Here is an 11,362-nt window from a genome sequence, read left to right on the forward strand (position 1 = left end):
TGCTCATCTCGGCACATGTGTGCCAACGAGATAAAATGGTCCATCTCCTCATCTTCATCATCACTCGGAGGTCCCTCGTTGTGCAGATGGCAGCCGTCTGGAACATAATCGAACGATGGCATGTAAACCTCCTCTGGTGCTTCTAGTTCCGGCTCATCATGTACTTCCGGTGCAGCATGTGGTACATCCGGCATTTCAGATACTCCTACAGTTGGTCCATCTTGCACATCACCATTGAAGCCTGACATCAGCATTTCATCCGGTATGTTCTCCACGGTGGGAACTTCCAGATGCGGTTGACAAACCGCTGGGGTTGCAACAAAGTCCATGCTAGGTTGGTATACATCGTCTTCAACTGTTCTTGGCTCTTCTTCAACTGGGGCCATTGGAACTACAACCTACAATGGACAAAAAAGATTATTCACAGATGCAAACCCAACAAAAGACAGAAATCACAAATATAGTTGAGTAGTAACCTCTGCTATGTATTCAGGGACAACTGGCCCACCTTCATCCACTTCTTCAGGGACAACTGGCCCACCTTCATCCACTTCTTCAGGGACCACTGGCCCATCTTTGTCGGCTTCAGCCTCAAATTGAGTATGTGATTCAGATGGCCGCAGTGGAGATAATGACTGCCCAGTTGACTTACTTGAAAATGTGACATCCTACAATAACAAAACATCATAAATCACAAAAGCATACCAAAAACAGTGACATCCTACAATATTTATTGCAATGCAACTCAGAAATCACAAACAACACATCAACCTACCTCTTGCAGGCATGCATTTACGTCTCCTACTACTGCATCAGGCTCATCAACAGCAACCACAACAGCTTCGGGTTGTGCTCCTTCTGCACTCCTACATGATGCAAAAGCTTCCTCCAAATTTTTACGGGCTGCCTCCTCTTCTCTCTTCCATTCCCGACGTTTGTCTTCTAAACTTTTGGTCAAAAACTCTTCAAACTCAACATCCCTAGGGTACCACTCAAGCATCAACAATGGTGACATTGTTTTCTTCAACTCAGCCGCCAGTTCTCTCTTCTTTGTTGGTTTAGGTTTGGGCACAATAATTGTTTCAGGCTCGTCAATCTCCTCAAGCACAACTTTGGATTTTTTCCTATCTTTGACAAACTTTAGAAACTCCTCCGCTTCTTCCCTCCGCTTCTTCAATAAGGCTGCCGCCGCCATCATCTCGACGACGTAAATGGGAACTAGCCTTGTGCTAGTAGCCGCAACCTCGAGAAAAACGGCCAAATGTGGGTCGTCAGTCATGGGCATCAGCTCACCGTGTATGTCAACGCCCATACAATCACCACTATACCTTGGATGAACGTAATAGAACTCGCAGACGGTTTTCCTATCATACTTCAACCTTAACACCATACTGGAGAGATCCAATAGCTCGAATTGGTTAATATTACAATAGTCAAACAATGTCAAGTGACCCCCAACATACTTCTTCTGTCCATTGATTTCGAAGAGTGAACCACCGTGATGAAATGCAACGGAAAACCTCCCAGGATGGTCCCCTTAGAAAAATAGAAAAAATTACCAAAATTAATCCAACAAATGTCACATTAGGCCCTAAACCCTAATCACCGAAGAACACAAGGTAATCAAAACAAATTCCCAAAACTAACAATTTTCGAAACCCTAAATTAAATCACAAAATTGGGTACGTGACCGATTTGTGAAATATAAAATTGAACTTACTGTATTCTTCTTCTGGGTAAAAGATATCCAACGCAGGATTGCGGATGTCCCAGGTTTCTGGGTCGACGTCGAATACATCCGGACGACCGCGTCTAGGAGACGGTGGCGGAGACGAAGACGGAGATGGAGTCGGAGACGGAGACGGAGACGAAGACGAAGACGCCGGCGGGCACGGATGCTTTTTCCGCCGCGACGACGAGGGCGGCGGTGCCGGAGGCTTTTTCCGCCGCGACGAGGACGAGGACGCTCCACCGGTAGCAGTTCGTTTTCGTTTAGGCGGCATTGATGAATGGCGTCTGTGAGAGAGAGAATGGAGGGAATGGAGGGACTAACAGTGAAAGTGAATTGGAGGGAAGTGAAAATAAGTGATTTAATTTATTTCCTCTCTAATATTTCCCTCAATCTATTCATCACAAAAAAATTTCATTTCAGGTAAAACAAAAAATTTCACACTATTCTGCGTGTGAGAAGCCAAACGTCGCACAAGTATAAGTGAGAGAGATGAGAGATTTGACATTTCCATCACATCATTGGGGGCTGTCTGTCAGCATCACTGCATGTTGCAGTGAACATGCAGAGGCGGTGCAACAAATGGGCGAAAATGCCCTTCAAGGGCTTAGGGGTGTTATTGTCCGAAAATACCTGGTTTGTGAATTTAGTTTTTGTTAGACCCCTGCAGTGGGATTTTTTTTTGTTAGGGGTCAACGGTGCAACAAGTCGAAAAGTCAGGGACCTTTTATGCAGTTCACTCTTTTTTTAAATATATAAATAAATTAATGATATTTATATATGATATTAAACTTTAAATTTTAAAAAATAAATTATATTATTATTATAATCGGTATAAACGGTATATATTGATAATTTAATATGTATTGAGTTCCGATATATTTCGGCATACTGATAATATCGATATATATCGTATATTCAATATAAAACGGTATACCGTGGTATGAGAAAATCCATATCGTTATTGTATCGAAAACTTACGATATGGTATTCTTTCATACCGAAAATTTTGGTACACCGAAAATTTGATATTTTTTTATTTTTTTGGTACGATACGATCGATATACCGTTTTTTTGGTATATATTATTATTATATTGTTCAACATAATTGGAAAAAAATCTACAAAATCAAATGTTATTAGATAGATTAAATAACAGACGGTATATACAAATCTATGAAATCAATTATTTTAGGGTTTTTGGCTTTTTAAACCAAAATCTTTCTCCGAATTCCGGTTTTTCCCATGAACTATGAGATTTGTTTTTAAAACCACGAACTTTCATTTCGTTAGGATTTTCCCCTGGTGGGTCAACGACGAAACCCGGGTTGTATACATGTCAATTTTAATCCTATTTGTCACTAAATTGATTACTTAGATACTATTTGGCACAATAATACATACGGTCACAATTATTACATAACAAATGACAACCTTTGAATAAACAAAACACAACTTTAACATTTTAAATTATGATATTCGGGTCGGAAATGTGCTATTCGGGTCGGGTTGGGAAAATTCTAACGAAATGAAAGTTCGTGGTTTTAAAAACAAATCTCATAGTTCATGGGAAAAACCGGAATTCGAGGAAAGGTTTTGGTTTTAAAAGCCAAAAACCCATTATTTTATTAGTAAATTAAATACTATGTGTACATTAGTAATTAAATCTATAGAATCAATTATTTTATTAGTTAATTATTCAAACCAAATATGCTCAGATATAAAAATAAATAGTTCAATATCAGTAATTAATACGATACATAATATGGAAATTTTAAAATAGAGAAACATGAGCCAAATACATAAGCTATAAGCTTTTATAGTATTTTTATTGTATTTAAATTTTCTAAATTTTATAATTTATTATTTAATAAATAATAGGTTTCATATTTAGTTATATTAATTAATAAAACTTATCTTATGGGGTATTATTTAATTTAATTTAAGATATTGACAAAGTGTTAGTGGGTTAGTATATAATTTACAATGGTAGTGAGAAAATGCAAACTTATATATTGTACAAACTCAAAACTCCTCAACACAGCTTCAACAGAGTTTCAATACAATATCAACACAGTGTAAAATTTCAAGATTTTAATGTCAACACAGTATCAACACAATATCAACACAACATCAATCATTGACTACCGTTTAAATTTTGTTGACATTTTTCTTGTTGATGCTTTTTTGTGATCTGTTGACATTTTTCAATGGTCCAGATCATAGTTTTGAGTTTGTACAATATTTAGAGTTTTCATTTGATCACATTTCATTTAGATAAAATATATAGATATGATTGAACAGTATAAAAAGTTAGTGGGTGAGGAATATTCTTTTGGGTTTGAGTTTAGTGTAAATGGTTAGAGCAAAATCAATATTTAGTGTAACATTTACACTAAAATGGGTTTGAGTTTAGTGGAATGGTTGGAGATGTTTTTGAAGGAACTGGCAGCGGAAGCGATTAGAAATTTAAATCGAACAAATAAATCACATAATAATCAGATCTATTTAGCAGATATTTAGACAAATTCTATTCGCGTAACTCACATGTAACATGCTCATAACTTGAATTGATCATGCTTTAAGTATAATTGAAACCTAAAACATGTTTTTCTACGGAGCATAAATAATACCGTATTAATTCTCCAAAGAATTGACGATAGCTAGCGACTTCTCCACGTGACGCTTTGAATACTAGACCAACTGTACTCCAATATCAGTGTGGGCTGATATCACCGGAATACTAGGACTTAAATAAAAAATACATAAGAAATCCTTCTCCAAATAGGAGAAAAATTCGAACTCCTCAATGTAAAGGGGAACGAAAATTTTGGTGATAACAACAACTGATTTTTGTCTCATTTATTCTCCTATTTATATTAAGTTCCTTTTTGGGCCCAGACAGGGATCTATGGAAGGTTTTGGATATGGGTTCACCCAATTTACTTTTTACTAATTAAATTGAACCTACAATTTAATATAAGCTTTAATTGGAATATTACGAGCAGCCACTACAGAAGTAATATTGAACTCTCCCCATCCAAATCTGAAATTATAAGTAATCCGTGTTTTCGTTTTAACTTTCATTTCCCGCACTTAAGATAAAAATGTCCATTAATTAATTAATATTTAATTAATGTCTGCTATGGATTTAATTAATTAACTTCTTATTAATTCCAAGAGTGGACTTAGCATGAAACGCTTATTTATTATTCTTAGAGTAATCAAACTCCAACTAGCTAGGGTCCGAATAATAAAACCTTGTTTCGCGCTCCTCTTGAGGACATTATCAAACGAGACTCACCTCGCGCACGATTCAATATAATAGCAATCCTAGCACCGCTAGATATTAATCACCACTACCCAATATATCAGGATTATTGGGTTGCGAAAAACCCGCACCATTTGATAAGTCAAAGTAATGCATAATCAATATCGTATGCTCAATGCTAACCTACATTGATTAAGAAACAAATATTTATCAAGACCTCGTCTTTCAGGAGATAGCACAAAAACTCGTCTTGCTGTTAGATCCGTTCAGTGCTTTACCACACCAATGTCATCTTATTTCACTAAGGCTTAGAAATATGCGGACTGACATTGCAACCTTTCACGATGTATAGTCTAATTCCATCTAGGTCGTGAAATTCTTCTTTTTCTTTGTTTAGAACTGACCGTGTTACCTTAAAGTGGATGTCGCCCACAACCGGTCTACTAAAACAAAGACTTAGACTTTGTTAAGTTAACTTATACATTTAAACATGCAATTAACATCCATTAAATGTAAAACATAACAACATTATGACAAAAATAATCTGTTTTATTCCTTGGAAAATAAAATAAGAGTTTTACAGTATTTAATCACTCGAAACGTGATTTCTAGTATACAAACTCTAACAGCTTTTAGGATCTTTTAGGAGTTACAAATATAGGGATTGACGCCCCTAGTGTCTGTGATCTACTTTGTGTCGCGTGTGCAATACTTGTGTAGCTCGTTCTAGTAATGTGTGAACTGTGCTATGGTATCATAACTGTGTTTTATGTAACCATAATTGTGAAAGCTCTATCCTTAGAATTCGACTCTTTGCCTGATTTACTTTGGTTATTTGAATGTTTTATTTTATTTGCTTCATTTATTTCTACCTAGTTAATTAATCCAACCCAAAACTCTTGTTTCTCCAGATAGTATTTGACGCTTAGTATGATAGCTAGTTGCAATTATATTCCCCGAGTTCGATATCACGGTACTGACCTTTTGCAATACTATTTCTTCCGTGTATACTTGCAAGCAGTTGTAGTGCTAAAAAATAGTGCATCATTGGTATACAGAAAAATATGTTTCGAGCAGTCCACATTAATATAATTTTGCTTGTGTACAATAAACTCTACGATCCACTTTTAACCTGATTTGAGAAGAAATAATATAATTACATTGTGTTTGTTTGTGCATTTATAAGTTGTTTCTCAATCATTTAAGTGAAAAAGAAGCAAACAAAGTCTAATTCATTTGTTTAGTAGAGACTGGTTGTGGGCATCATTCACAATAAGGTAACAAGTCGGTTATATGCAATGCTTTGCAAAAGAGAAATAGAATTTCACAACCTAGACAATCTTTATCGCGAAAGGTTGTAGTGTCAGTCCACATCTTTCCGACACCTTTAGGAAATAAACGACAATGGTGTGGTATGACACTAATCGGATCTAACAGTGAGCTATGTCTTTCTTGCTATTTACTGAAAGACGAGGTAATGTGAATCCTCTAGATTGAAGACTCATGAACTTGCCCCGGACTTATTCTTGTAAATAAACCCAACAAATAAACAAGATAACCCAAGAAATGGAAAAAAAAAATGGATAAAAGGATAGATGATGGATAAGTGTTATGATTTAGGTGAAGAACAAGAAAGAAATCCCAAAGGCACTTTCACATACAAACACCTAATGGCTCCACAAACTAGCAACACAAGAACTAGCAAGCATACCTTTACAATCAACCTTAGCCCGGCAAAAGATTGAATGCAACCCGAAGGAATTTGATAAGTCTTCAGAAGATGAAGAAGGTGAGCTCTCAAATATGGAGAAATGGTCTCTTACAAATATTCAAAAGCTAATGACAAAAACCTCAGACATGGGTATTTATACTAGAGGTTAAAAGTGCAAAAAAAAAAAGAGGAAAAATGAGCAAAATTCGAAAATCGCACAAAACGCCCGGGTCGGGCGTTTTTCTTCTCTAGGCCGGGCAAATTCTCTGTTGTCGGGCGCTTTGCTTGTTGGACTGCGCGGCTTTTGTAAAACGACCATAACTTCCTCGTCCGGGCTCCGATTGAGGCGTGTAAGGTACTCACGTGAAGCTATTTTGACGATGAAGACAATGGTGGTCTTAGAAGAGAATTTGGACACCATCTTAATAGGCAAATTCTGATTTGAGTCAGACCTCCACATCCGGCTTGGCTCCTTGCCATATCTTCACCTTCTTTTCGGACCCCAATCAACCCATGGCCCTCGATGTCGTTGCATCCTATGATTGTGAATATCCGGATTCACATCACGAGGTCTCGGTGATTGTTAATATTTAATCATTGTTAACATAACATTGATCATATGATATTGGCTATGCACTAGTTTGACTTATAAATAGGTGCAGGATTTTCGTAAACCAAAAATCCTGATATGTAGGTTGTGGTTATTAATGTCTAGAGGTGCTAGATATGATCAAAGAGGTGTGGTTGTTAACGCAATGAATAGTGCACCAGGAGAGTCTAATTTGATAATACGCTCAAGAGGTGTGGGACAGAGGGAGTATGATATTACGACGAATAAAAAATGTCATCGCAACACATCCAATATTTCAAGGCATATCACCTCGTCGTTGTTAGCAACATAATAAAGATCTCCTTAGCCGTAGAATTAGTAAAAAAAAAAACATTACCATGTAGTCTAACCTGTCTGCTTCAGTTGTCATGAAGTAACCGAAGTAATATTCGATGCGAAAAATCTATCTCGTTGTTTCAGTACCATCAAGTGCAGAGGGGCTTACTTGGATTGAGCCGCAGGGACTGAGGCCGGTCGTTGGGATGCCAACAAGAGACTTTGGGCAGCGAGTGCTTGCGGCTATCTATTTATGGCGGCTGACGGACTGACATTGTCCGCGTATGTTGTGACACATACATCAACCGCGATTGCAACACTAGTCAAAATTTTGCGAACTTCTTTATTGACCAAATCCTATCCAATTTGCGTTTTCACAGCCTTTAAGTGCTCATTAAGTGCTCTGGATTGAACCCATTAAGGGCTCAAATTCAGTTAGTTCACCACCGTCTTCGTCAAGTTCTTCCAAGAAATGGCATGGCGGGATCACGTTGGCCCATGAGATCACAATGAAAGCACCAGATGATACGAATTAATTCGTATAGAATTGTTACTACTTTATCAAGGAACGGATGAAACTCAATCCCGACTTTAATTAGCAATGAAAGCATAAACAAAACTATGGTTTCTCTTAGAACCCTAGCTGGTGATAAGAGATAAAATAGAATTTAAGCAGGAATATCAAGTTTATTGTTATATTTCTTGTTGAATAAAGATAACAACCCTCTTATTTATTTTAATGATTTCTAAACCAACGTGGTTCGACCTACTAAGATGTCTGGGAAAAGCCCACAAAGAAAATCCGAAAGAAGTTTATAAAACACTCGACACACTACATCAAAATAACTAATCAAATAAATAAATTAAGACAAGAGTGGTCTAGCGGGGGACATACACCCCATACAGCTCGGGCGACTTCCTCTGGCGCTGCGGTCAATTGTTCCGCACTCCTCTTGCATTGTCGTAGTTGTGTTCTTCAGAATTCTAATACTCTCGGCTAGTCCTCGGTGTCGTCTACCTCATCCCGTTGCTCGGGCAGTGGCCGGGATAAATTCATATCAGATAATTAACTTTCAATAGCTTTTGATTAGCCAACAACTAAATAAGTTATACATTAGTTGCCTTATCTAATCTATAAACAACTCGAACAAGTTATAAGTTAGTTATCTTATCTTATATATGGGATATAATCAAATGCAAACTCTAAATATTGTACAAACTCCAAACTATGATGTGCAAACTCTAAATATTGTATAAACTCTAAACTATGATCTAGACTGTTAGAAAATGTCAACAGATGATAAACTTTCAATAGCTTTTGATTAGCCAACAACTAAATAAGTTATACGTTAGTTGCCTTATCTAATCTATAAACAACTCGAACAAGTTATAAGTTAGTTATCTTATCTTATATATAGGATATAATCAAATGCAAACTCTAAATATTGTACAAACTTTAAACTATGATGTGCAAACTCTAAATATTGTATAAACTCCAAACTATGATCTAGACTATTAGAAAATGTCAACAGATGATAAAATAATAGCAACAAAAAATGTTAACGCAGTGTCAACAGTTGATGTCATTAGGACTTAGTTATAGATTTCATTTTATCACTGCCCTCTTATCTATAGTCATCATTGAGACGAAGTAACATGGAGGCGTATTGGAACAAAAGAGAAGATGAAGGCGGGTTAATTCTTAATTAGTATTCCACTGGACTTTTTTATTAATTCTAATTAGTTGGTCATATTATTTTATTGAGAAATTTTTGCTGAATTTATTAAGCAATATATTTCTACAAATTTGTTGATTTTTATTTGATTTTGTATATTTATATAAGAAATTATATATATATTTTATGCTTTTAGATTTCATATGATGATATTTTTTATCATTTCATAAAATTATTTCACAGTATATAATATGTTGAGGAAAATATAATGCATCGTGCAATGCACTGGTGTGATACTAGCTTCTAATAAAATACAAATTTTAATATTTCTACTTCAAGTCGTACTTTTTTAGCCGTTCCAATTAAAGTGATATATTTTCTTACTTCCGCTTTATTCTTTTCTTTATTTAACTAATAATATTTTCTCGTGCCTAATGGTTATAGTAGAGCCCTTATTGAAAAAAAAATTATCCGTCCAAATTTGAATTCTGAATCTGCTATTAAATTTGCACAAGTTTGATATTTTGGATATTGAGCATATCAATTAATATTCCATATATCAATTAGTTCAAAATAATATGCGACTTCTAATTTTTATAAAAAAAATAAATAAAGTACGTGCAATGTACAAACTTTTAACCCGTAATAATAATAAAAAAAAACATAATTGAAAGAGATTCTAGCATTCTACTATAACCTTTACCGCTGGTTATATGCATCTAAACTACGAAAATATACATGGTTGTGAAGTGTACGCATCTTATTCTTGATATTTATTTATTGGAAGTGTATACATGGTTTGGGTGGCATCTCCCCTCCCCTTGTTGTGGTGGGATTTGGGCTTTAAAAAGATTAACGTAAGTGACGTGTAACGCACCTTGCATTTCTTGACCCATTCCCACTTATGAATAAATATTCCATTTTCATTTATATTATTTTTTATGTAAAACTATTGATATTCTATTGTGCCACAATTACATATCTATACTTTGCTAGTAGTAATTACTAACTTAAAATAAAAGGATTTAAGTTTCATTAATTGATAAATTCAAATATCACTATCATCATCACAATCACTAGAAGATAGGTAGGAGTACTAATTTTATTTGCAACTAACATATACACTGCATATATGCAATCAAAATAAAAAATACCTTCTTCGTATTAATTAAATGGAAATATCATACTAAGTTGTATTCTCGTCGTCATATAAAGGTTACTAACTAATAGCTTTTCATTCACAATGCTAGAAAATACTCCCGTTGTCTCAGAGAAGATGACTCATTCCTCGAATAACACAGAATTTTATGTAATTTTATTTTGTGTGTTGGGTGGAAAAAATAAAGTAAGAGAAAAAGAATAAAATTGAGATAAATGGGTCGAGTGAAACAAATTAATAAGGAAAGTAACATTTTGATTCGGAAAAATTTATTTCACCTTCAGTAATATTATTTTTTTTTTCTGACTGATAATTAATTAATAAGGAAAGTAACATTTTGATTTGGAAAAATTTATTTCACCTTCAGTAATATTATTTTTTTTTCTGACTGATAATTTAATTTGTTTATTCATGAGGTCGTTTCTGGCAAAGTTTTCACATAGTATATAATTGAAGTCTTGTTAAAACTGTCCAGGATTATGCTTTAACAATATAAAAATAAAGGTCCACAGATTCAAATGGGAAAGCCTATGGTACCGAAAAGAAATGAATATTTGTTTCTTGATATGGTATGTGCAAAAATATATTCTTTGGGTTGACCTAGTCATAGCAAAATCAACTACTTTTAGAGATGGGCAGATTTGCTACAGCCTACAGTGACTGCAATTACGCGTTTGCACAACAGTTGATAATCATACTGGGATAACGTTTTTAATGATAAGAATAATAAACTATGGTGAGAAATGTTAACATTTATTTTCTCTTCAAAATAGATTTAACGCTTCATAGTTGAGGTTGCAAATCCTACATGTTGGCTTGTTATCAGGTTAATAATGATCTAACCTAATAAGGTGTAACCCGAATGTGATATGTTTAAAATTTTCAACTCAAACACAAATCAACTTGTGTTATCTTCAAACCCGAATACAAC

This window comes from Salvia hispanica, chromosome 1, assembly GCF_029641045.1.
Source record: "Salvia hispanica isolate PSC_SH4W2 chromosome 1, Shi_PSC_v1, whole genome shotgun sequence".
NCBI lineage: Eukaryota > Viridiplantae > Streptophyta > Magnoliopsida > Lamiales > Lamiaceae > Salvia > Salvia hispanica.